We start from the raw sequence: 27,894 nt of genomic DNA on the forward strand, positions 1-27,894 counted from the left end.
GGGCCTCTCACTGCTGTGGCCTCTCCCGTTGCGGAGCACAGGCTCCGGACGCGCAGGCTCAGCAGCCATGGCGCATGGGCCCAGCCACTCCGCGGCATGTGGGATCTTCCCGGACCGGGGCACGAACCCGTGTTCCCTGCATAGGCAGGCGGACTCTCAACCACTGCACCACCAGGGAAGCCCGGAATTACTTCTAATTCGTATGATTCTATGAAATATTATGTATGTCACAGAGACATAGAAACAAATACAATCTCTAGAAAATGTCATGGTCTATTTATCCATATCTTCTAAGAAAGAAATGACAAATAGTTGACAAAAATTATATCAATATATGAGAATCATACCTGATTTTGAGTCTTTTCTTCCACGATTTGTTTCTATATGTGTAATGTATTTTGACTGGTTTTGCACAGATGCAATGTCTTTGAAATATCCTATTGATCATTTAGATTGAACATCTGCCCATCTTTTAACATCCTAATTATTTCGCTTCTATATCTCTAGTGGCTGCTGAATTAAGGGGAAAAAAAGAGGAAATCAGGATTACAGGAGAGATGGGCAAAAAAAAAGGCATGTAAGGAAGCTTCTTTATGATCTTTATTGCCTTCTATTTTGGTTTCTTGTTTCTCAGCATTCTCAGATTTTCCCATGTGGAGAAGTGGGAAAAGAGGAAATTGTTTATGGCTCCAATAATGTATTATTATATAAATGATCATGGTGATAACACGACCCTCAGGAAGGAGAGGGTAACCACCCCCATAAGCTCAGTACCTGTTACTGAGAACAGTATCACCATCATCACTCCCATTATCATGGTTGGAACAATTTACTGACGACTTTGTGTGTGTTAGGCACTAAAATCAACATCACACAGTTTCTCATTTAATTCTCAAAACACCGTGATCCAAGTATTTTTATCTTAGCCCATTTGCCTTTGAATAAGTAGAGACATAGCTTGGTTAAGCTACACACCTGAGGTCACACTTGAATCAGAACTTGGAGGCAGGTCTGTCTGAATCTACAATGTGTGTATTAAGTCTCTATCCTAAATGGCTTTTAAGTCTTGACAGTGCAAACCTGAATTACAGATCCCAATAATACTTGTTTATAGATTGGGATACATATCCAATGGGGTAATCTTCCTAGGATCTCTGAAGGAAGAAATCAAATATATTGTTTAGATATTAAAGACATATCTAAGCAACCTTCAAGTGCTCTGACTCTCCCTACACACATGCTGGACCTACATGATGGAGTGGGACACGCACTGAATTCACAGTCAGCTGAGCTGAATGTTGAGCCCTTGAGTGATTAGTTTATCTTATTTTGGCTTCTGTTTCCTCATCTGTGGAATAAAGGGATGAGGGTCAAGTGGTTGTTATTGGTTCATTCTGGGTCAGAGGCTCTCTCTTTAACTCTGTGTCTTTATAAGACTCAAACATAATTTATCATGTAATACACAAATAAATAAGAAAAAGCTTGGTTGAAACATCATTGTTTATTTAACTCCTATATATCTAGAGGTTACTGGTCTTGTCCACCCATTAGCAGGTATTAAAACTCGGATTGCTATTGTCATTGGGGTCCACCAGATTTCTGAATCTCATTCCAACGTTATTTCAAGGGATTGTTTAAAAACCAAGAAACTACTGGGAATACCTTCTTTAATTTACTTTTCAATGTAAGTTGCAGTGATCTCTTATCCAGGAATTGTTCCTTTTTCCTGTTTGTCTGATGTTCTGAATTCTAGGCTAGGGAAAGAACAATTTTTACAGCAGAATCTTGCCTTTTCTAGAAAAAAGCAGATTCAAGAAAAAGTTGCTGGGAAATAAGTGCATTCTCTGTTACTTTCGTATCTTATTGTACATTATTGCCTCAATAAACTTATGTGAACACATTACTGATTTTGCAAACAGAGGAGGGGAAAGTCAGAGAGGTAAATTAACTTGCTCAAAATCCCCCAGTGAAGAGGTAAAAGAAGCATTCCTAGGTTTTGTTTCGTTCCAAAGTCTGCTTTTCCCACTACTCTGAGAACTTGTAGGAAGAATGTGGGGCCCAGCCCACTGCCCTAGTCTCCACGTGGCCTGAAGAGTCAATGACCACAGCCCTAGTTTGCTTCACGCCCTCTCCCCAGGGCCTGGGATGGTGCCCTCATACAATGACAGCAGCCTCTGAACGAGGACTGAAAAATCAGTGCCAGCAAGAGATTTAACCTCTCACTCTTTAATTTACCTCTAAATTTCACTTTACGGAATAATAGCCACCATACGCATAGACTTTCTCTTTACAAGCTTTTGACACAGGTTTGCTGATTCTCCATCTTTTACCCTGGGGCCATTTCTTAAAATGAGACGACGTTTAACGAATCACTAAGCAAGAAATGTTGTGCGTAAAATCTATGGCAAAAAACGATAATGCTTCATTGAGGTGCTTTACGTGGCCTGGTAATGAAGCTCACTTCTAAGGCATTTTGCCCCTTCTTAATTAGTCTCATGCACATTAAAATCGTGCATCAGGGAAGTTACAAAATAATGGAAAATCTAGGACCCGCGGTTACTTGCAAATGGTGGATCTGCCCCTTTCCGGGAACACTAAGGGTGTAAGTATGTCATTCAACAAGGACACACAGGTGCTATGTTGATTGGAATGGAGAAAGCTCGGAAATTACTATGTATAACGGGTCTTGTAAGAAAGCAGTTACCATAGCAACTGTGGCCTCCTAGACTGTGCTGAATGATGGGCTTTATTTCGGCATAATCACCAGTCTTTTCATGTGTGTCCTGCCCGGGAGACAATGAACCCGTGTAATTCAGCTACACAGAGAAAATTATCCTGCTTGGAAAGGACTCCTCTCTTCAATACATGCTGATTAAAATCTGAATATCAGTATTCTATGTGAAATTGTCTTTGGTAGTTACCCTTTCAGAGACGTTGGGTTAAAACATTCCATGTAAAAATCTAAATATAGTAACCTCTGTGATCTGAATACAAATAAGAGAGAATAAGTAAATGTGTGTGCTTTTTCTACAGGATCATGAAATTATAAACTCTAGCTTTTCACATAAATTAAATTTTGCTACAACTGTTAATTGAATTGTGGTTATTCAATTATCTTTTTTTTTTTTAATCTCCATTTTTGAGCTTTCCTTCAAGATTCTCCGATTCATAGCATTCGTCGCAGAATAGTCACAACGCTTTTCCTCTGATTAGGTTATTAACAGCAAACTAGACTATTTTCAAAGACATGTTGAAGTGTGCCTTCATCTCTATGATTTTCATTTTGAAGGAGAAAGTTTAGGTTTTCATAGAGTGAATGAACTTTTAAAATCCCAGAGTCTAGTCAGCAGGTGCGTATTATACATAACCTTACAATTATACTGCTGAAAGAGGGTTTCGTCACTTACCCTCAGCAGAACTGCTCAAGAGCACATCTCCCTGGGGTTTATGCGGCCTGACATCTTGCAATACTCTCTGCCCACAGAAGGAGCTTTTCACAGAACACGGAAGCTTTCCTTTTTTCCTGTAATTTAATTAAGAATAAACCCCATCTCAGCTCTGATTTAGGGGCCTTAGGTTTTAATCCCTGCCCTGCCACAGACAACAGCATTAAGTCAGCCAGTGGGTTTATCACCTGTTGGATTCACCACCTGAAACTGATACCCAAGGTCTCCTTCCTCTTCCCTAACCAAGATGACATCTGCTATGAAATGAGACTTACCCTCATAAAATGGGCTTTCTGTTAAGTTCAAACTTTCTATTAAATTTAAATATTATGACTTTATACTATAAATGTGTCTCATCGTGAATCCCAAGAGAAGACCTTTAGTTCTGAACCATTTAAAGGAACAAAAATTCGGCTCAGCACCATTTGGCTGAGCCATCTTAGTGAGAGACCTGGTGGGTGATATTTAGACCAATAGGGAGAAATGCCAGTAGCACCATCTTGAGAAAAGTGGACTAAACCTTAACGCCCCCCATCCTCCAAAAAGGGTGTTTCTCCTCTGCCCCTTAACAGTCTCCTGGAATGAAAGCTCAGGTAGATCCAAAGGGAAGGGGAGGGGTTGCTCTAAATGGAGGGGGTGGGACGTCTGTCCCTGTGTCCTGAATGAAGCCCACTCCCATCAAGCCCTGTTCCTTGTCTCCCCATGGAGGGAAAGCAAAAGAGACGTGTAGAGCTCATATTCATCTCGACCTTTGCCTCTTTTTTGTGAGACTTCAGTATCAGACTTCAATTTGCACAGGACTCACCCCCTTGCCCTCATTCAAGCTGTGTCTGCATCTCCTGGCCCTTCTGGAAGCAGCCCAGGGGCTGGCAGTTGGCCCAGGAAGGGCTGCAGACGTGCTTCAGTATTTTGTAGATGTGCAGCTCTATCCACTGTCTGATTCCTTTTTTGATGATAAGCTGTCGGTAATTTTCAATCTGTTCCCAGGATTTTGTTTAACACTTGATTCAGCTACAGCAAGATGGTACCTCTCCATATATGGCAAACCAGGGCTGAATGAAGACACTGTGAGATCTCCCCGAAGTCTTTTACACGGCAGTAAAGTAAGCATAACTTGCCGCAGCCCAGTCGCCCCATGGTCTCACAACCTGGAGAAGCATCATCGTCTGGAAGCAACACTTCTCAATATCTTTTCTTTCTTTTCCTAACTATCCTTTGGCAATAGAAGACGTAAAATTCAGGAGAATGTATCCACACTAACAGGAAGAGAAGTTCTGTAATTCTTTTAAGTCCAAAGACAGGAAGAAAAGCAGAAGAGGTGACTCGTAGTCATCTTTGTTCCTCCTACACCTGCTTCTGTTCTGCCTTCCTGACGCCCCGAAGCAGGACCATGGGTCTTCCCGCACCTTTGCGTCACACTCCACACGCTCAGGAAAGCACCAAGTTCTGTGCACATCACCTCTTTAATTACTCTTAGATCCATCACCAACTCTCTGTTATTTTCAAATGCAAATCAAATTACATTACAGTTTTGCTCTAACTTCTTAATCATTCTATGAATCTTTGTCATTCTCAAGATGTTCTTTAAATTCTTTAGCTTCTAGAAACCATGTACTTTTCCAGTTTGCAAATAATGGACATTCAACCTAACACATATAATACAGTATAAAATATATCTAGATGTATAAAGTTATGTGTACATAACATATGTATACATGTCTAGATGTATAAAGTTATGTGTACAAAACATACGTATGTATATGTTACATGTATGCGTGCCCATATGTATAAAGTGCGCACACAGTATGTATATGTTACACGCACATACATGTAACATATGTACACATGTCTGGATGCACAAAGCTATGCATAAATAACACATGTGTCACACGCACACATGTTTATATGTATGAAGGTGTGTGTGCATGTATGTTGCACGCATGTACGTGTGTTACACGTACGTGTCACACACGTATGTGTATGTTGCGTGTGTCCATGTCTAGATGTATGAATTTGTGTGTTCACACGTATGTATGTGACATGCACATGTCTAGATGTATAAAGTCGTGTGTACACACATGTACATATGTTACCTGTGTCCATGTCTAGATGTATAAAGGTGTGTGTACACATGTATGTATGCTTATATTACATGTGCATACACAGAGTTTTCTTCCTTCAGGATTTTGCACATTCAGAGTGTTCCCCGTTTAAGGTCTTTCTTGTCACCCCCACCGTCCTCAGTGAGCCTGCTCAGGTAAAACGCTACATAATGCTTTTTACTGTGCAGTGTAGTCAAGGGTCACCTTTCCTGTCTCTCTGTGCAGACTGGGAATTCATTGAAGCAGGGCTGGGCCTAGGTGCTATCTCCACCTCGACACAGACGGGGTTCACTGTGGGCAGGTTGAGGCTTTACCAGAGTCACACAGGATCTTACAGAGCTCAGTCTTCGCAGAGGAGGTGCTCAGCAATCTTTGCTCTCAACTGTGTTGATGTAACCTGACTTGTGTCACCTATATAGTACTCCCGGCAACATGTTTAACTTGAATCTCTTATTAAGTAAACAATTAGAAGGGTCCAAATTGTGAGAAATCCTGCAAAACCGTGGTCCTCTACTCTTCAAAAATATCAAAGTCATGAAAAACAAAAAAGTCTGGGCATGAATCTAGATTAAAGGAGGTTAAAGAGACATGGTAACTAAATGAAATCAATGGGTAAATTTTGATTGCATTCTTGATTGAAAGAAAAATAGCCATAAAGGTCATTATTTGGGCAATTATAGAAATGTGAATAGGGAACTTAGTATATTAGATAATTTTGTCAGATTTATGCTAAATTTCCTGATTTTGATAGTTATGTTGTATTTAATTAAGGAAAATATCCTGCCCTGGAGGTAAAGTTCAGTCTGTCATTACGTCTTCAAATGAATCAAAATCTTCAGTTTATGGCTGGATGGACACATACACACACATACACACAGAGGGAGAAAGAGAGAGAGGGAGAGAGAATGTAACAAATGGTAAAAAGTATTGAATTTTGGTATATAGTATGGATATTCATTGTATGATCTTGCAATTTTCCATGATTGGAAATTATTTAAGATAAAAAATTGAGTGGAAAAGTAAATATATGCAAAAAAAGGAAATAAATGGAATCATGTTTTGAGGTATTATTAGTATGTATGCTTTGAAGATATTGGGAAGAGTATCCCAGGCAGTAAAACCAGCCAGTGCAAAGGGCCTGTGGTAGAAGCATGCCTCCTCTTAGGGAAGCTAGTGATCCTTAAGAGGGTAAGAGGGGATGGGGTCTGGTGGGGTGGCGTGTGGAGGGAAGCTGGACCACCAACACAGGGCCTCAGAGACCACTGTGAGGAACCCAGCTTGGAATGCTTGTCTGAGTTCTCAGCCTATAGATGAAACTGACTACCATGACTTCTCATTATTTTAATGCTCCCCCCTTAGAGAGGGAGTGATATTAGTATTCAAAACTGTGGATATTAAACAGTGGGTAAAGAACAAGAGTCATTCATGATACAATAAAATAAGTTAAATTTTTATATTGACAAATAGTTTTCTGAATAACAAACAAGGAGGCAAAAGACCTGTACTCAGAAAACTATAAGATAATAATGAAAGAAATAAAAGTTGGCACAAACAGATGGAGAGATATACCATGTTCTTGGATTGGAAGAATCAATATTGTGAAAATAACTATACTACCCAAAGCAAAGTACAGATTCAATGCAATCCCTGTCAAATTACCAATGGCATTTTTCACAGAATTAGAACAAAAAATTTTACAATTTGTATCGAAACACAAAAGACCCTGAATAGCCAAAGCAATCTTGAGAAAGAAAAACAGAGGTGGAGGAATCAGGCTTCCTGACTTCAGACTATACTACAAAGCTACAGTAATCAAGATGGTATGGTACTGGCACAAAAACAGAAATATAGATCAATGGAACAGGATAGAAAGACCAGAGATAAACCCAGGCACCTATGGTCAGCTAATCTATGACAAAGGAGGCAAGAACATACAATGGAGAAAAGACAGCCTCTTCAATAAGTGGTGCTGGGAAAACTGGACAGCTACATGTAAAAGAATAAAATTAGAACACTTCCTAACACCATAAAAAAAAATAAACTCAAAATGGATTAAAGATCTAAATTTAAGGCCAGACACTATAAAACTCTTAGAGGAAAACATAGGCAGAATACTCTCTGACATAAATCACAGCAAGATCTTTCTCGATCCACCTCCTAGAGTAATGAAAATAAAAACAGAAATAAACAAATGGGACCTAATTAAACTTAAGAGCTTTTGCACAGCAAAGGAAACCATAAACAAGATGAAAAGACAACCCTCAGCATGGGAGAAAATATTTGCAAAGGAAGCAACCAACAGGGGATTAATCTCAAAAGTATACAAACAACACATACAGCTCAGTATCAAAAAAACAAGCAACCCAATCAAAAAATGAGCAGAAGATATTTTCATTGTTATTACATTCTGAAATTTTGCTTCATATTTCCTCTGTGATCCAAGATTTAAGAAAGAGTTTTAAAGTTTCATGTTAGAAGAGGCATTTTATTTTATGATTTCTGTCAACAGTTTTTTGTTTTACTGAATTTTGATCAGGAAATATTTTCTGTGTTATTTTTGACTTATTTTTAAATTTATTTAGATTTTCTTTTTGAGTGAATACATGGTTAATTTTCATAAGGTTCTTGTGTACAGCATAGATTTAGATTTTATTTTAACAGATTGAAAGCTCTTTTTTGTCTTAATAGGAGAGTAAAGCTTCTTAAATTTAAAATGAATCATATTGGTCTTTTGTGTTATTTTATGTTTTCTCTTTATGGTTACTGAAAAAATTTTGCTTCATGGGCTATTTCTTTCCTCTGTGTTTACATGTGTGTATGTGTTTTCTTTTGTTTTGAAAAGTTTTTATTCTGTTTTGAAAGGTTTTGATTTTTAAAATTCTTATTCTTAATAATTATATCTTTCTCTTAGATGTCAAGTTTTTAAAGATAATCTCTTCCTTACTATGAACTATGCCAAAATGGCATATTTCCTTTACATTCTTTTTCTCTCTTCCTCAATGACCACACTATTTTGATAAAGAATATTGTGTTTCTTAGTCTTTGTGTTTCTATGTGTTCTATTGTATAGCTATGTTTTCTTTGGGGCTTAAATTACATTTATGCTGGATTTCCTTTGCCTCTCTTTTATATACATCATTTTCTTTGTAAATAGTCTACATTTTCACACTTCATTTCATTATTTTCATTTCTCAATTAGATGTCCTTTACTGTGTTTTTCATAAAGTCTATTTTCCTTTGTGTTCTTACAGTATCAACTTTATTTTTGTTATTTTTTTCCTTCAATTTTTTTTTTCTTCCTCAACTACCAGCTCACATTCATTTCCTTCTGTGATCTTGACACCACTTTTTGGAGTTCTTCTCTTTCTGATCAGTGGTTTTCTTCAATAGATGTTATTAATCTATTAAGATGCTTTATTCATGGCAAAATATTTGGACATAATTTTTTAACTGCTCCATGGTAATATTTTATTTCAGTAAATTTTCATCCATTGTTTATTTTTCTGCTCTTTTCCAGGTTTTTTTTCCATTTTGGTATGTATTTTGGATGTTGTGTCAGATGATGTTTTAAAATTCACCACTGAATGAATCTAATTTCCTAGAATCAGCCACCAGTAAATGATTCCCGTGCAGAGTGAGGGCCCAGTGCAGCCAGGCAAGCTTCACAGTGGACAGCTGTCCAGATGACCTGCTGGAGTCTGACGGCTCCACACAGAAAGGGCTCTCTTGGTGATTCTTCCTGTAGCCCTGTCTCTTTTGCCTGAATAAAAGATGTGCCCAGAGTTATCTTCCAATCCTGCTGACGCAATCGTTCCTTCCCTCATTGTTGCCAAGAATAGATATGACATTGTTCTGTAGGACAAGCTTCTCACTTTTAAGAAATGAACTTCTTTGCTGGGACATGCTGAGATCTTCTGGCTTGAGCCATGGGCCACATTTTTCCTTTACTTCCTCCCGGGTCACTTCTGTTCCATCTTACCTGCTTTTGCAAACCTTCCCACATATTCTTGAATATGAAAATTGGATCTTTCTCTCAGCTTTGCTGAACATTTGTTTTGTAGCTTTTAAAAAATTCTTCCTCTGGGAAGAGTGATGGAATAATAGTGACATATTTTACCTGAAGTCTTCGTATGTTGACTAAACATAGAACTTATGGTTAGACTCACTTTAAACATTGGATTTTGATTTATTTAAAACCATCCTCACATTTTGCTTGGAGAAATATATCTTAAAATTTTTTTTAATCTATTTTTTCTCTATCCTGGGATTCTGTTTGGGGAAGCAGAAAGTGACTTGTTTTGGCCAAAGCTTCCTATGCGCTTACAGCTCCTACCACTTATAAGTGCCGATACAAACTTAGCACTGCCATGCACTGAAAGCAAAGAGAAAAAATACTGAAAGAAACAGAAGACTACATCCAAGGACTTTGGGACAACTACAAAAGGTGTAAATGCACATAACGGGAAAACCAGAGGAGAAGAAAGACAGGAAGGGACAGAAAAAGCTTTGAAGTAAAAATGACTGAAAATATCCCCCAATTAAAATCAGACACCAAAGCGCAAATGCAGGAGGCTTAGAGAAAAACAGGAAGGTTAAATGGAAAACAAAAAACAAAAAACAAAAACTTACATGTAGGCTTATTATTTTTGAACTACAGGAAATCAAAATAAAGAAAAACTCCTGAAGGAAGCCAGAGGAAAAATCACATTACCTATAGAGGAGCAATGATACAAATTACATCTGGTTTCTCTTCAGAAACCATCAAGAAAGAGGAGACTGGGATTAAGAAAGTGCTTTGAGGGAAAAACTCACCAACTTAGAATTCTGGCCCCTGCAAAATTATCTTTTAAGTGAAGAAGAAATAAAGACTTTTTCAGACACACAAAAAACTGAAGGAATTTTTTGTCAGTAGACCTGCCTTGTGAAAAATGTTAAAACAGGGGCTTCCCTGGTGGCGCAGTGGTTGCGCGTCCGCCTGCCGATGCAGGGGAACCAGGTTCGCGCCCCGGTTTGGGAGCGTCCCACATGTCGCGGAGCGTCTCGTCCGGAGCCTGTGCTCCGCAACGGGAGAGACCACAACAGTGTGAGGCCCCCGTACCACAAAAAAAAAAAAAAAAAAAAAAGTTAAAACACATTTTTTTCAGAGGAAAGGTAAATGATACAGGTCAGAAATTCAAATCTACAGAAAGAAAGGAAGAACATCAAAGAAGTAACAAGTAAAGGGAAAATAAAAACTTTTTTTTCTTATTCCTAATTGCTCATTTTGAATTCAAGAAATCTATTTCTTGTTTTCAGTAGTAAAAGAGAATTATGCTGTGATATAAAGTTTTACACTTTTTAAAGGTGCAATATGGTGGCCGCTGAATATTATCTCTCAGACACAAATCATTATCTACAAAACACTGACTTAAACCCTTAAATCCATCTTGATTGAGGCTTGAGAAGCCACTTAAGATATTGTGGAGCATAAACACCATCAAAACCATTTATGGCTACAGCTGTACTACAATTACGTTTCAAGCATTCCTTGCAGTAGAAACAGCAGCTCATCAGCAGAGAATGTTGAGGAAATGGTCTGAATGTGCCAGCAAAAACATCTGTTAAACTCATAAATTGATGTGAGACAATTCAGCTGTATGGGATTACCTCCTAATAAACTGTGAAATGGATTATACCATGAGTTATATAGACATCTCTTACTGAAATAAACGTCAAGCCTTGTTTTTAATTCAAAATTATATGTATTGTATCATTTCAGCCTTTTAATAATTAATAATATTAATAATTTAATAATAATTGTCTGCCCATAGGGTTAGTGTCTTGGTGGTTTTACCTTTAGACTGACCAATGTTTTAGTCTTATGAACAGATGTGTGCCCAGGAAAAGACAGGATACTTTAGAATTGGGGGTTAAAGGAAAGTTTCTGACAAACAATTGATAATCCTCGGTACACTCAGCTTGTTGCAGCTGAGGTAAAGGTGAATACACTGCAGTACCAAGGTTGTACTGCTTGGCCTTTCCCAATACAGACACCAGATTTAGGGCCAAACTCATCTGATTATTTTTTCGTTAAAGATATCTTTCGGTAAGAGATATTTTTGTTGTACACTGAAACTAAAATAAATGGAAGTTAAAAAACTGGAAACAAATGATCAATTTAAAACCCGTCTTTGTCAACGAAAGTAGAGCCTGACTGCGGTTTTATATCACTTACCTGAACTAAGAAAATAATTTAGGCTTCTATCTACAGAGCTGACAATCAAATTTAAGGACTGACAACAATTGTGATGGTTTACTTTTGTTGTAAAAAGACTTTATAATTTTAGAGTAGCTTTAGGTTTACAAGTTGCGAGGAAGGTACACAGATTTTCCACATATCCCTTATCTCCACACAAGCTCAGCCTCCCTGATATCAATGTCACTCATCATAACAGTAGCTTTTTTTTTTTTTTAACCAAGGATGAACCTACGTTGACACGTCATAATTACCCAAAGTCCATAGTTTCCATTAGGATTTACTCTTAGTGTTGAACAGGCTATGGATTTGGACAACTGCATAATGATTTGTGTCCATCATTATAACATCATACAAGGTATTTTCACTGTCTTAGAATTCCTCTGTGCTCTGCCTGTTCATCTCCCCCAACACTAGCCCAGGCTAATCATTTTTTGACTTTGGTGAAATGAATAATTATTGTTTCTTAGAGAACTATGATCCTGTTGTGTTTTAAAACCTTTTTGATATTTTTTAACAAACTTCCCAAATACCAAAATCTAACTAAACCTCCTTTAGCCTCCAGCTGACTCTGGGCTGCTTCAAAGGAGCATCCTGAGACATGTCAGAGAGGAATGTTAAACTAATTCAGTGTATTTGATATGTTAAATTACTTCAGAACATTGTCAAGTGATTGGAGATAAACCTTAGGTTATGGTGTATGGATAAATGTTATTAATATAGATATTCCAAAATTTATATGAAATTCTAAACATTTGATACATCCTAATATAATGTTATCAGTCATAATTCCAGTTATTCTAAAATGTTATATGTCACAGAAATATCCAAGTTTCCTGCTAATTGCATTGTACTCAAATCTTTAACCATGCTATTTTAAGTTTCGTGCTTTATAGACAATCATTATTTTACACTGATGCTTTTACAAAATGAAGATTTTCAAGAAGACTCATAAAAAGAACTTTTAAAACAAATATAAGTTTCTGATAGCTTTAGATAATACCACTGAACTGGGTAACAAATGACAAAACTCTAATGGAAAACCTGATAACTTCATCCAGATCTCTACGAATTAATTGCGTGGGACTGAATGAACTGATGAGCATGGTTTATAAACTTATGACTTTGGGAAATATACTAGATTTCATCTTTGTTTTCCAGAAAAACCTTTTCTCTTATGCTATGACCTACAACAAATTGATAAAGTATACGTTTGTAAACAGAGATGAAGCGTGTATATTTTCTCTCTACCGGATCCTGCCAGAATTTGGCTTCTTCAGCTGGCTCCCCGGTAGACCTGATGGTTTATTGCCACTGGATTACAGCTAGCTATACTAAACAGTAATAATAATAAAATAAATAAAAAGACTGAATAAGTTTGGATTGCTCGTTATATGTAAATGAAGCAAACAATCATTCATCAGCTGCTAACCTGAGCAGAAACACTGGGCTCGATTCTAAGGGTACAAAGAAGCACAAGGCGTGGTGTTTTAACCTTAGCAGCTTGCAATCTAGTTGGGGAGGTGAAATATACACATCACACATCATCCACTGCAGCGAGCAGCTTGGCAGAGGAGCGGTATAGATAACGAGCTTGGAAAAAGATGTCATGTTTAGCAAAAAACTTACTTGTTCAAAAAACTTAATTCGCACCAGAAGAATCTCTTGAGCTCTGTCAACAGTGAGCAGATGCCCCAGGCTCTAGGAATTCCAGAGTTAAATAACACAACGTTCTGGAGCAAGGAGTATCCGAGAAGTAAACAATTCCCGGAGCGCCGCGCCAAACGCGGTGACTAAGGCACTCGAGCGTCCTGCAGGGCTCAGAGGAGAAGCTCCAGCTCTGCCCGGAGAAGTTAGGGATTGTTTTGAAGTGGAGGAGGAGATATTCTTGTAAATCAAGAAGAGAGAGTAAGACTGTGTCAGGCAAAACGGGTCGTAAAACGATAGATGCTCAGCAAGAGAAGATTCTTCTGTGCTTGGGCGTGTTTAGCGTGGACGGAACAGGGAAGGTGTTTGCAAATGTAGGGTTTATTTTTCTTGATTTATGGTGAGGCCGGGAGATGAGGAGGTGACTGTCCCTGAAAAAGCTGTCACTCTCGGTTCCCAAGTAAGGGGCTCTCCAGCCACACGGGGGAAGCCGAGGGAAGGGGTGGAGACTGCAGGCAAGGACCCTGGTTCTTGAGGGAAGGGACGGACAGGACCTGGGCAGGCTCCGCGGGCTTGGGCTGCGCCCCGTTGAACCGTTTGGGGCAGGAGCTTGGTCACGGTAGCGGTTTGGAGGTTGCACTCGGGGTGCTTGGTTTGCATAAGAAAGTGAGCTTCCAGGCACGGCTTTGCTGCCTCTAGGAATTAGCTAACCCTGGGAGGGGCAGTCCTTCTAGAATCAGCAAGGCCCCAAGATAGCAGAGCGTCAGGAAATAAAAGAAAAAGCGTAGTTAATAGGTAACGTACGTGATAAAGCAAGGACCAGAATGCAAGGGTCTTCTCTGCCCCTGAAGGGACCCCCAGTGGAGGTTCCCGAAGCAGCCTCAGATGGAGAGTCTTTTGGTAGCAACGGGCTGAGTTTGGCCAGGGATCCCGGAAGAGCGACCTGGCTCCCCCAGAACCTGCCTCAATTTTCTTATTGTCCCTGATGATGTCTGTTTCCTGGACCCTTTGACCCCTGTCTGCCTGGCACCACAGGTGCCAATGATTAAGCACGGGGCCGGCAGGCTTTCCCCACGCAGTCTGCCTGACCCTCAGTCCCCGTAGATAGACATCTGCATACTGAGGATCAAACATCATCACATTTCTTATGTTCTTCCGGTTCCATATAGAAAGTATGGAACTTGTATTTTTTTTTCTTCTTTTATGCAAAAATACCACATAAGCAGTTGTTGAATTTCAGGGAAGGGGCTTGGAGATCTGTTTATTTTGGAGCTAACAAATAATAAAAGAGCCCTTTCAGGAATCTTCGCTTAAAGGCAAATTTCCTTTTCGGGTTTTATAAAACATATAAATTTAGCATCAAGCAGAAAGATGCAGTGTGTACATTTCCATCAAGAAGGCTCTTGGCTTCCTCATGAGATTTTGGAGATTGAGCCACGCTTCCTTAACAGCATCCTTCAACCTGGGTCTTTAGTCACCTGGCAGGTATGTTTGTCAGCTGTCTTCCGCATCTACAAAGCCTGAGACACAGGGATTTCTTCCTTGGAGCTGCATTAATTTTTAATCTGTAAAAATAGCTAGTACTTACTGACTACTTTACATTGTTTCTAAAGAAACCAAGAATTGTAAGCTTGCCCATTGCTTCTAACACCCCAAATTATGGTTTTTATTCCCAATTTCCAAAGAGTGTCATCATTATAAGGTGATCTCAAAAAATCTTTACGGAAAGGGCTCCTAAATGTTTAAAAAAGTACATATGTGGCCCCACTGAGCGTACCATGTGTTTAAGTGAATTTTATATCCAAGGAAAATGCTTGTATTTTAATATAGTGTAAGAATTGGATTTCAATCCCAAGGAAATGTGTTCTGTTAATTATTACAGCACATCTGCTGTGTTTATTTAAGTATTTCCTCTTCCTCTCTTTTGAGAATATTCATTTAAAATGTTTTTATTTTTTTCCCGATACATTCCTTATCCATCCACGCTCAGATAGAGTATCTGCAGCTGTCAGGGGAAGGTGTTAAGGATGGACCATGAGACTAAGGGCATTTTTAATAGGATTTAACAGCTGGAGAGTGGGCATATTTATAAGGATGTGCTTTTCTAATGGGCTTTCCCCGTCAGTACCCAGCTGCTTTCCTCACTGCAGTTGGCGGAGAAGCAAGGGAGAGATTCTGCCCCAGCCGCACTCAGATTCTTCTCCCCACCTTCCTTCCTTTCTTCTGTTCTAAGCCTCTCAGATGGTGGCCAGATGCCACACTTGGTGAGGAGCAAACCGTAGTAAGTTCACCCAAGGGCTGTGACCATCTGACTGTCCCAGGGGACACTAACCCCAGGACATGGGCCTGCGGCATTTGTATCTCCTTGTTCAACTCACCTGAGACTCCAAAATAAAGTAAATCCTAAATACTAGCACATAAAAGAGACATAAAAATAGTAAAAAAAAAAAAAAAATGATTAGATTAATAAATAGTAATTTGTAGTAAATGCACGAGTTCCTAGGAAAAAGCAATTACCAACATTGATTCAAGAGAGGCAGCATTGGGGGTGAGGGAAGGGAGGACTGGGAGCTCGGGATTAGCAGATGCAAACTATTATATGTAGGATGGATAAACAACAAGGTCCTACTGTACAGCACGGGGAATTATATTCAGTATCCTGTGATAAGCCATAATGGAAAAGAATACGGAGAATAATATAAATGTATAACTGAATCACTTTGCTCTACAACAAAAATTAACACAACATTGTAAATCAACTATACCTCAATTTAAAAAAAAAGGGAGGTGGCATTATTTGTAGGTAAGACCAACTATCTCAAAAATATAGGAGAATCTACTAATAAACTAATCAAATTAATAAGAGGGCTCAGTAATACACACTCAACATAAATAATAAATAACTTCCCCATATATCTGTACTGATCACTCAGAAATACACCGTGTGGGAACAATTGGTTATTAATCTAGAAAATTAGCCTGCAATACCATTCATGAACACACACACAAATTCAAAGGAGACTAAATAGTTAAACTACCTGAAATTATAGAAGAATCAGAAGAAAATATAGAAAATATATTTTTTAATTGCAACGGGGATGCTTCTTAGCGTATTTGTCACCAGGAGGAGAGTACCAGTGAGAGACGATGACAGTTATTCTAACCTTTGCTTGGGACAGATTTCAATTTCTCCACATTTCTTTTGCTGCAGCTTCCAGCCTGATCCTTGATAGGTGAATCAAAAAGAAAAACTAAAAAAAAAAGGCCAGCCTTGAGACTAAATTGCAGAAAGTGAGTGAATATGGGATTTTATGTGCTAGCTTTCACCATTTCTCTAACATTCAAGCAGCGACACTGCCGACAGTAAGACAGACATGGTAGGTTCCAGGAAAAGTTCTACTTGGGTATTTTCTTGGCTAGCTACTATTAGACATTTATTTACCAATGGAGACCAAATATATTTTTAAATTTCTAGTTTGCCTGTGGAGCAACTTTGAATAACATTTCATCAACACGGATTTGGCCAAATGATATTCCAGTCTAAAAATGGTCATTAAGTTTACAATATAATGCCTATTCTTTTTGACCAAAAGTGGAAACACAAGGTGAGCTTCCAAATCCATTGTATAATTTTGGAGTTCTTTTATTCTTTTTCCATGAGGAATTGTTGGTCACGAATCATCACAAATATTGCCTTTTTTTTTTTTTTTTTTTTTTTTCCGTTCGCCGGCCTTCTCTCACTGCTGCGGCCTCTCCCGTTGCGGAGCACAGGCTCCGGACACGCAGGCCCAGCGGCCACGGCTCACGGGCTCAGCGGCCACGGCTCACGGGCCCAGCCGCTCCGCGGCACGTGGGATCCTCCCGGACCGGGGCGCGAACCCGCGTCCCCTGCATCGGCAGGCGGACTCGCAACCACTGCGCCGCCAGTGGTTGCCTTCTTCTTAAAGAAGCCCTTGCCTTCTTCTTAAAAGGGAACCTCTTGTAGTATAATAAAATCATTTTGCCTCAAGGTGGAGCTGTTATATTTTCAGAAGAGAAAAGCACTCTTGCCTTATTCTGGAATTTTGACATAATTCAGAGGAAAAGTTTCTGCTATTTTAAATAGGAATTGATAGAAGTTTCTCTTCCGCCTCTTCTCTCTTACTCTAGAACACAGCGGTTATGTTAAAGGCACAGTGGCTCAGTGACCCCAGGTTTCACTGTCTGTCACTCCAGTGTCCACTCAAGCTGCCCCGGCCTTTCCCGGGATGCTCGGCCTGGTGCAGCTGGCTGAGTAGAGTACAAATGTACATGAAGTAGTCGAAGCCACAACTTGCTTTATACAGACCTTCTGTGCTTATGTTGTAAACATAGTTTTGCGTGTGTGTCCTCTGTTGGCCAAACAGGGTTATTTTAGACAATTCTGGCAGACTTCCAAATTCATGTAATCCTAGATGTGTTAAACTCTGACATCACATTTTTTTTTTTTTGGACGAAATAGAACCAGTCTTATCAGTAATTAGCAGCATCAGAAGCTGAGGTAAAAAAATGTCAGAAGAGTGAAATTAAGCATGATAAAGCTAATTTCATCAGATTAAGTAAAAATCGAAACCAACTGAGAATAAAGCAAGTTTGTGAGTTTTCATATTCTTATTGTATCGATTTGGCAATATTGAATATGGAATGTAATTTCCACTCATAAAGTGTAAACACCACACAATATGTTTCTTTGCCATGGTCTTTTGTGGCTATTCTTAGCTGATGGAAAACTCTTAATGAACAACTATCAGATGCTTTTATTTCAGAGAATATTCTCTTTTGTAATGAGGACTGAATAGGTTTCTCACCCATCCCCCCCCTTTTTTTTGATAGTGAAAAATGTCTTAACTGAAAGGTTTTGCAAACTCTAACATGCTACACGTTGAATCACTATTACACTGCGGGGTAGTATTATGTGTTCTGAAACAGGTGGGAGAAGCCATAAAGATCATAACTCGTATGTCTTAACATACTGTCATAACTTGCCAGACTATGGAAGAATTTGAATATCTGCTTATAATAAAGTGACATTTATTGAAGACTGAATATTATTAAAAACAAGAATTCTTAGGTGTTCTGTGATATCATGAAACACAATGTATACATAATGCTGGGTTTTTGAAAACCAGCTAGATACCCAAACATCGTTTCCCAATGCCCTGATCCTAAAGCTTCTCAGTGCATCTTGGGTGGACCACGGTTTAGGTGGGGTGGGAAAAGGATGGAGCCGAGTGGACAGAAGCGGAACAGAGCTTCTCATTTGCTCTCACCTGTCTTATGCTGGTCCTTTCCCAGAAGATCCAAATAAAACACGTTTGCTCTGAAAATGAGTCCAGATTTACCTTACCCTTATACTCATTATATTTTTATTCTATGTTGGTTACTAAATGAATGTTTTAAGAAGCAAATTGGATTTCAATTCGTGTCTCCTTAATGAGACAATTCTAGTTTTAGTTATGGTGGATTACCTTCACAAGAACAAAATTATCTAAATCAAACTATAGAAATTCAAGCTTGAATTATTTCACTGCTGCTTCAGGATGCCGGATCACCCATAATTACATCTGTGGTGCTTCCATTTTAAGGCTCACTGTTAAACTAGAAACCCCCAAATTCCTTGCCAAAATCTAAGGAAGCCTTTAGTTTCAAGGAAAATAAGAAGTCTACTCTCAGATTCCCCAGAACTCTAAATCACACAGTGATTCAATGAACTTACAGCTTAAAAGGACGTCCTGGTACTAAGCCTTCTATAAAGTAGAATAGATGCTTTTAGAATAAACTCTGATAGAGCTTAGATAACTTTCCTATTCCAAGCCAAATTTTTCTAAGTTTGTTCCTTTATATTCTTTGCTGTAGTCCAAGAGCAGCACTGTCCAGTGGAACATTTTTAAATAATGGAAATATTTCTGTGCTGTTCTAAAATTAAGCCACTAGCGGTATGTGGTTATTGGTCTCCTGAATGTGTGTAGTGTGCCTGAGAAACTAAGTTTTAATTTAATTGTAATTTTTAACTTAAATATTCACATGTAACAAGTTCCTACCATACCGATCAATGCAGTTCTAGAATCTACCCTGGAGCCCGTCAAAGCTCACTCTCCCCAGATCTGCCCTCACCCCGCCCACCACCAACACATTTTAAAACATTTCTCTTTGGGGATATTACACTTTAGATTTAGTTGTTTTAAAGAAAGCCCACATTTTCAGGAACATAACCTGAACATTACTCAAATAAATAATATATTTGAAAATGACAGTTTAAGAAAAGAGTGTTAGCTAGCACTCTTTTTTCTATCTAGCAAATTTCTTGCTGAGCCCCGATTTAAAAGCTGATTTATTTCATACATAAAAAATGAGTCCTAATTTTTTGTCCTTCCTTCCAGATGTAAGGACTCATCCAAATCCCCAATCAATCAATGGGTTTCCATTTTAAATGACTTCTAATTGAATTACTATCCTTTTAAGCAACTACAGGTGCCCATGAAATAGCCTCTTAACCTATAAGTAAACTAAACACATGTTCTTCTCAAAATTCCCAGAAGCAATAGCTCTGGAGTATTGCTCCTCGGGAGTCCTAATTCAGGTATGGACTATTTCATGGTCAGCCAGGTGATATCAGATGTGAGTATGTTCCAGAAAGGTAGTGATTATGGCTCATAAAAGCGGACACTCTGGAAATATTCTTTCTTGTTAAAATTAAATGTTTTTGTATCTTATTGTTCAGTCATTTTGATTCATATGTAAACTTTTGTAAAAACTAATACTGAAAGTTTCTAAGAAACTTGAAGAGAAACCATGCTGGTTGATTATTGCTGAAAAAAGTAAAGACTGATTTAGAGTTGTACCTGCTAACTTCTGAAGCACTGTTACTAATTCGCCAGTAATTTGCTAATTGATCTAAGCCAACTGACTTTCCAGTGATATTTATTTTTAATTATTCTAACTGACGTAACTTTGGTTCATAAACTTGTATAAGTTTCACGTGTACAATATTATATTGCTACTTCTGTGTACACTACAGCATACTCACCACCAAGAACTGAGTTTCCTTCTGTCACCATACAGTTGACCCCCTTTGCTTATTTTGCCCTCCCCCACCTCTCCCCCCTCCAGTAACTGCTTCTCCATCTCTGTATCTAAGTGTTTGGTTTTGTTTGGTTTGTTCATTTATTTTAATTTATTTTGTTTGTTTTTTGTATTCCACATATGAGTGAAATCATATGGTATTTGTCTTTCTCCATCTGGCTTATTTCCCTTAGCATAACACTCTCAAGGTCCATCTGTGTAGTTGCAAATGGCAAGATTTCATCTTTTTTATGGCTGAGCAGTATTCCATTGTGTATACTTGTATACACATTGATGGATACTTAGGTGGTTTCTGTATCTTGGCTATTGTAAATAATGCTACATGAACATAGGGGTACATATATCTTTTTGAATTAGTGTTTTCATACTCTTCGGGTAAATATCCAGAAGTGGAATAGCTGGATCAGATGGGAACTCTATTAATTTCTTGAGGAACCTCCATACTGTCCTCCACAGTGGCTGAACCAATTTACATTCCCACCAAGAGTGCAGGAGGCTTCCCTTTTTTTCTCCACATCCTCGTCAACACTTATTATTTCTGGCCTTTTTTTTTTTTTTTAATTGCGGTACTCGGGCCTCTCACTGTCGTGGCCTCTCCCATTGTGGAGCACAGGCTCCGGACGTGCAGGCTCAGCGGCCATGGCTCATGGGCCCAGCCGCTCCGCGGCATGTGGGATCTTCCCGGACCGGGGCACGAACCCGTGTCCCCTGCATTGGCAGGCGGACTCTCAACCACTGCACCACCAGGGAAACGCTATTTCTGGCCTTTTTGATGACAGCCATTCTAACAGGCATGAGGTGATATCTCATTGTACTTTTGACTTGCATTTCCCTGATGATTAGTGACACTGAACATCTTTTTCATGTGCCTGTTGCCCATCTGTATGTCTTCTTTTGAAAAGTCTTTATTTGACTTATCTGCCCATTTTTTAATTGGATTGCCTTTTTTGTTGTTGTTGAATTGTATGAGTTCTTTGTATATTTTTGATATTAACCCCTATCAAACATATAATTTGCAAAGGTATTCTTCCATTTGGTAGGTTATCTTTCTGTGTTGTTGATGGTTTACCCTTGCTGTGCAGAAGTTTTTAGTTTGATGTAGTCACATTTGTTTCTTTTTGATTTTGTTTCCCTTGTGTGAGAAGAGAGATCTAGAAAGATATTCCTAAGACTGATGTCAAGGAGCATACTATATATGTTTTATTCTAAGAGTTTTATGGTTTCAGGTCTTACATTAAAGTCTTTAATCCATTTTGAGTTGATTTTTATGTATGGTGTGACATACTGGTCTGTTTTCATTTTTTTATGTGGCTGTCCAATTTCCTAACAACGTTTGTTGAAGAGACTGACCTTAATCCATTGTATGTCCTTTGCTTCTCTGTCATAAATTAATTGTCTGTATATGTGTAGGTTTATCTCTGGGCTCTCAATTCTGTTCCTTTGATCTATGTGTCTGTTTTCCTGCCAATACCATACTGTTTTAATCACTATAACTTTGCATTACAGTTTAAAATCAGGGATTGTGGTACCTCCAGCTTTGTTGTTTTTTCTCAGGATTGCTTTGGCTTTTTGGGTTCTTTTGTGGTTTCATATAAATTTTAGAATTTTTTGTTCCATCTTCTCTGAAAAATGGCCTTAAGATTTTGATAGGGATTGCATGGAATTTGTAGATTGCTTTAGGTAATATGGACATTTTAACAAGGTTATCTCTTCCAACCCATGAGCATGGAATACCTTCCTATGTATTTTTTACTTCTTTAATTTCTTTCAACAATGTCTTATAGATTTCAGTGTTCGTATCTTTCACCTCCTTGGTGATTGTTGTAACTGTAAGTGGCTTAAGTCTAGGTGTGAAACCTGCCTCAACAATTTACACTCTTTTAAAGCACAATTTTCAAACAATACATGTACCTATAAATTGAATATTAAGATGCAGATTCTAATTCAGTAGGTCTGGCGTGGGGCTTCAGATTCTGCATTTTAGTGAGTTCATAGGTAATTTCAGTGCTGTCATTCAGTGAACCGTGCTTTGAGTATCAAGCTCTTAATGTATTCAGGTTAACATAAATGAAAAAAACTCATAAACACCTGGAATTTGTATTGCTCTGTTTTTCTTTACATTCTGAAAAACTCTCAATCTATATTCCATTTTTTTACTTTTAAAGCAGGTGTCTTCAAGATTTTTCTACAAAGGGCCAGGTAGTAAATATTTTCAGGTTACAGGTCATACCATCTCTGTAGCCTAACTACTCAATTCTGCCACTGCTGAGTAAAAATGTAAAATAACAGGACTGGTTACATTCCAATTAAATTTTATTTACAAAAATTGGTGGCAACTGGATCTGTCCACTGGCAAAGTTTGTTGATAACTGTTATAAAGCACCAAGGTAATAAGAGAAAGTTTATTAAATTTGCATTTTAATTACAGGGTCCTCAAGACACCAAAAATATCTACTTGTTTGTCACAGGCCATTTAGTTAGTTTGTGACCCATTCTTCAGCACCCGTTCAAATCCCACTTCTTCTATGAAGTCATCTTTGAACAATTAACACTTAATTTAAAAATAGACTTAGCTGTATGCATGCTTCCTGTGGAATCCGAAATGAATAACAGAATACTATGAAATGTAGTAGATATAAATTTAAAACTTTAAAAAATTATAAGTTAACTAAGAGTCATGTATAGGTATGTTTTGAAATTAACCATGAAATCTGGACAGAATTTTGGTGGGTGGAATGAAGAAATATAAAGGTGGAAGGAATAGACCAAAATAAATTATATATATATTATATATACTATATAAATTTTATATACAATTATATATATATGTGTGTATATATATATATATATATATATATATATATATATATATATATATATATAAAGTTATAGACTTCCAGTTTCCTGTCTGGCATGTGAGAAGTTTAGAAGTGTTCACTCTGTACTAACAACTTGTAAAAAGTTGAACAAACTGAAAAATCAACAACTCTTCCTGGCTCTGTCTCAAAAGTGAGATCACTGTGCAATCCACTGCCCCCGACTCTGGAGAGAAAGACAGAGAGGAGATGCAGTAAAAGAAGTGATAAGAGGAAAATGTATAGCATTGACCACATATATTAGAAAATGAAAAAAACTCTAAAATCTGTAGTCTAAGTTTTCACCTTAGGAAACAAGATAAAGAAGAGCATATTAAATCCAAAGTAAGCAGAAGTGAAAAGGAACAATACAAATTAACAGAAATCAGTGAAATTAAAATAGGAAATCAATGGAGAATATTTTAAAAAACAGGTCTTTGAAAAGATCAATGAAAACAATAAACCTCTTGCCAGGCTAACTAAGCAAAAAAAAAGAAAGAAAAAAAGAAAAAACACAAATTACTAATATCAGAAATGAAAGAAATACATTGCTACACTACACTGCAATGGGAACTACAGTGCCCATTGACATTGACAAGAATAATAAAAGAATATTATGAACAATTCTATGCCCACAAGTTTGATATCTTAGATGAAATGGACCAATTCCCTGAAAGACACGAACTGCCAAAAAAAACCTACAAGAAGACATATACAATCTAAATAGGTCTGGTTATATGTTTACTAATGAAATTGAATTGATTATTAATAACCTTCCAAAACACTAAACACTGGGCCCAGATGTGCTCACTGGTAAATTTTATCAAACACTTAAGCAAGAAATTATATCAATTCTCTACAATGTCTCCCAGAAGGTAGAAGCAGAGGGAATACATCCTAATTCATTCTTGAGGTCAGCATTACCCTAACACCAAACCCAGACAAAAACATTAAAAGAAAGAAAAAAAAAAAAAACAAACTACAGACCAATCTCTTTCATGAACTGGATGCAAAAGTCCTCAAAAAGATATTAACAAATTGAATCCAACAATGTATAAAAAGAGATATACCACAACCAAGTCAGATGTATCCCAGGAATGCAAGGCTGGCTCAGCATTTGAAAAATCAATTAATATAATCCCTCACGTCAACAGATTAAAGAGGAAGAAACATATGATCATATCAATAGATGCAGAGAAAGCATTTGAATAGGAATATAGGGAAACTTCCTCAGTTTGTTAAAGAAAATCTACAAAAACCTACAAACAACATCATACTTAATGGTGAGAAAGTTGAAGCTTTTCTGTTAAGATCAGAAACAAAGCAAGTACTTCCCCTCTCACCACTGCTTTTCAACATCATGCTGGAAGTCCTATCTAATGCGTTAAGACAAGAAAGGGAAATAAATGTATGAGATTAGAAAGAAGAAACAAAGCTGTCTTTGTTTGTAGGTAATATGGTCTGTCATGTAGAAAATCTGTAAGAATTGACAAAAAAGTGCCTGGAACTAATAAGCGACTATAGCAAGATTACAGGATAGAAGTTTAACATACAAAAGTTAATGTTATCCTATAAATAATCAATGATGAAGTGGAATTTGATATTAAACACACAATACCATTTATATTAGCACCACCCCAAAATTAAATGCTTAAGTATGAATGTAACAAAATATGTATAAGGTCTATATGAGGCAAACTACAAATCTCTGATCAAAGGTATCAAAGAAGTAAATAAATGGAGAGGGAATTGCATATTCATGGATAGGAAAACTCAATATTGTCAAGATATCAGTTCTTCCTAACTTGATTATAGATTCAACCCAGTCCTAATCAAAATCCCAGCAAGTTATTTCATACATATTGATAAACTGATTCTAAACTTTATACGTAGAGCCAAACGAGTCTGCAAGGCCAACTCGATCATGAAGGAGAACAGTCAGAGGACTGACACTACTCGACTTCAAGACTTACCATAAAGCTACAATAATCAAGACAGTGTGGTATCAGCAAAAGAATAGAGAAATAGATCAATGGAAAAGATTGGAACCCAAAGACAGACACACATAAAAATACTCTGCTGATCTTTGGCAAAGGAACAAATGCAAAACAACGGAGCAAAAATAGCATTTGCAATAAATGGTGTTGGAATAACCAGACATCCACATGCAAAAATACTACAATAAACACAAACCTTACACCTTTCACAATAGTTGATGCAAAATGGATCATCAATCTAAATGTAAAATGCAAAACCACAAAACTCCTAGAAGATAACATAGGAGAAATCTTAGATAATCTTAGGTAGGTATGGTGATAACTTTTTAGCTACAACACCAAAGGTATAATCTATGAAAGAAATATATTATCAGCTGGATTTCATTAAATTAAAAACTTCTGCTCTGCTAAAGGTAATGTCAAGAAAACAAGAAGACCAGACACAGACCAGGAGAAAATGTTTACTAAGACCCATCTGATAAAGAACTGTTTTCCTACATATACAAAGAACTCTTAAAACTCATCAATAAGAAAATGAATAACCTGGTTAAAAAGAGGCTTTAACAAATACCTCACCAAAGAAGATATACATATGGCAAGTAAGCATATGAAGAGATATTCTACATCATATGTCATCAGGTAATTGCAAATTAAAACTATAGTGAGATGCAACTACATACCTATTAGAATGACCAAAATCCAAATCACTGACAATATCTAATGAGGAACTCTCATTTTTTGCTCTTGGGAATGCAAAATGGAGCAGCCACTTTGGAAGATAGTTTGGTAGTTTCTTACAAAACTAAACATACTCTTACCATATGACCCAGCAATCATGTTCCTTGGTACTTAGTCAAAGGAGTTGGAAAGTTATGTCCACACAAAAACTTGTACATGAATGTTTATAACAGCTTTATTTATAACTGCCCAAACTTGGAAGTCACCGTGATGTCCTTCAGTAGATGAATGGTCCATCTGTAGTCCATCCAGGCAATGAACTATAATTCACCATTAAAAAGAAATGAGCTGTCAAGCCATGAAAGAAATGGAAGCAGCTTAAATGCATATTGAGTAAAAGAGGTGAATATGAAAGGTGACATACTATGTGATTCCAAATCTATGACATTCTGGAAAAGGCAAAAGTATAGAGACAGTAGAAAGATCAGTGGTTGCCAGGGGTTAGGAAGGAGGGAGAGAGGAATCGGTGGCGCACAGAGGGTTTTGGGGCAGTGACACTACAATGGTGGACACATGTCATTGTATGTTTGTGCAAATTCATCGAACACACACCACCAGGAGTGAGCGCTTGTGCAAACTAAGGACTCTGAGGGAAACTGATGCATCAATGTAGTTTTGCTGATTGTGACAAATGTACAGATTACAGTTTTGCAAAATGTTATCATTAGGGGAAACTGGGTAAAGTGTGCAGGGGACTCTCTGCATGTGACTCTGTGACTATATGAAACAAATATTCAGTTAAAAAAGTTATAAATCAGCTACTGCATAAGTAAAGAGCCACTCCAGGGTTTTACACTGAAAATACAATGATAAAAAAAGGATGAGAGACGCAGAGATTGTCTATCCTTCTTACCTTCTCACTGTTTAATGGGGTTCTGGAGAAAGAAAAAAGATGACTACTTTTGAAAACTAGGTAACGGAGAGAATCATAGCAACTCTAACAGAAATAAGAAACCCAGGAAAAGAAAAAGTGTTTGATACTTTAAGTTTCCAGAAGGCTGTCTAATTGGAGGTGATAAAAAAAAATATAGATGGAAAACCCGTTTAGAGCTCAGAGAAGAGGTGAAAATTACAAACTAGATTTGAAAGTGACATATGCACAGAGAAAATGGAAAACATAGCAGTGTCTGAGGTCCTTGGGGGAAAGAATAGAAAGGAAGGAGGCAATAATTGTCTTGTGACTAAAACTTAAGAGTGATGCCTGTATTTTGTGCTTAGGAAAGGTATCTGGTGGAAAAAAACACACAAAAAACCAAAAAACAAGCAGACACAAAAGCAGCTGGAAAGATAGATCACTTAAACAGGAAGAGGCTGAGTGGTCAAAAATTAAAAAATGTCCAACCAAACTTGGTGTTGACTATCCGAGGAGGTCTGGAGATTTTGACATTGCTTATGTCCTCTAAGTAAGCAATCTCAGTTTAAACTTTAGATAATGTTGAGGAAAGAAAAGTAGTTGGTAAATCCTGTGATGCTAAGAAGTCTGGGGGACGAGGAAGCACACCAGCACCCAATGCTGAGTTTTTATGCCTGGAATTTGGAAAGAAACAACAGGAATCATGGACCCAAACTCTGCCCCTAACACAAACATCACAGGAGCCCCTTGGGGAGACAACAGTGACTGAATAGTGGTTGTTCATGTGTGGGAAAGGGTATCAGAAAACTGGAAGGCTCTAGGGAAAGCTTTCTTGGTGCATCTGCTTGTTTCTTTGACATAACCTAGTGTATAATTTAGCTGTTTAGGGCAGATTTTGACTCCATCAAAAAAAATTTCTG

This window comes from Physeter macrocephalus, chromosome 7 (genome assembly GCF_002837175.3).
Source record: "Physeter macrocephalus isolate SW-GA chromosome 7, ASM283717v5, whole genome shotgun sequence".
Lineage (NCBI taxonomy): Eukaryota > Metazoa > Chordata > Mammalia > Artiodactyla > Physeteridae > Physeter > Physeter macrocephalus.